The sequence below is a fragment of the Seriola lalandi genome, unplaced genomic scaffold, assembly GCF_002814215.2.
Source record: "Seriola lalandi dorsalis isolate HSWRI2012SDOR001 ecotype SW California unplaced genomic scaffold, Sedor1 jcf7180002054630, whole genome shotgun sequence".
NCBI classification, from domain to species: domain Eukaryota; kingdom Metazoa; phylum Chordata; class Actinopteri; order Carangiformes; family Carangidae; genus Seriola; species Seriola lalandi.
The window spans coordinates 1,443,608-1,444,464 of NW_019525183.1; the positions used below are offsets into that span (position 1 = coordinate 1,443,608).

Here is an 857-nt window from a genome sequence, read left to right on the forward strand (position 1 = left end):
ACCTGGATCCACTCAAGCTGTAGATCTGGAGGATGAGGTGGTTTTGAACCCTCTTCAGCCACTGGACAGCAATAAGGGTGTCTGTCACCCAAGCGACGGTGGCCAAGTAGTTCTCACTGAGGGCAGGAAAGAAAAGACAGATCTGTCCCCTTATCCTTTAGCTGCTGTTCTCACACATCACATGACCGCAGTGTATTCATTAAGCCGTCTGGGAACGCAGCTGCAGACTGTCCCGCCACAACTGCTGAGTTACATTCAGCAGAATAAAACTCCCTTGTTTATGCAACTTAATCGCAGTAATTTCCACCACATGACACTGTTTATCTCTCACTTTCTTGTTTAATAGATCCACATAATAAAAACTGTTACGTTACCTTGTGCTGAATGAGGCTGGAACAAGGACCTCTGTGATTTCTGTCACGTTGTCAGTGTTCACGACAAACAGTTTCACAACCGGGTTGGGAGTACCTGGCTGCACCGGACGAGAACGTCAAATACACCAGATAATACGACTACACCGACAAGTCTGAACCCAGAGCGCGTGGTATAAACAACACAATGATCCCAGAACAAGCTCGTTAGGGTGAAACAAGCTGTGTGTGTGTGTGTGTTTTGATGTCTCACCTTTGGATATGCAATGGAAACAGTGCTGGGGTACTGCTTCTCGCCGTACCAGGTGTACTCTATGTTGCGGACCTCCGTGTCGTTGAACTCAGCGTAAGCCACATGCTCCCCCCCTCAGGTGACCACCACAGGCCCTGATTGGTTGAGAACATCTCCTCTGGAAGGGGGAAAGTGTGAAGCTGATTTAGTTCAGTTCCTTATGCTATAAAAAAATAAAATAAATAAATAAATAA

At 46.6% G+C, this 857-nt stretch overlaps 1 protein-coding gene and 1 long non-coding RNA gene across 5 annotated transcripts in view; one reads left to right on the forward strand and one right to left on the reverse strand.

Moving 5' to 3' along the window:
• LOC111665274 (uncharacterized) overlaps nt 1-857 on the reverse strand; it is a 33,498-nt gene that overhangs the window by 9,571 nt on the left and 23,070 nt on the right. The gene's annotated exons all lie outside the window — the stretch shown is intronic.
• Nucleotides 1-857, forward strand: part of LOC111665273 (uncharacterized) — a 3,744-nt gene that overhangs the window by 2,417 nt on the left and 470 nt on the right.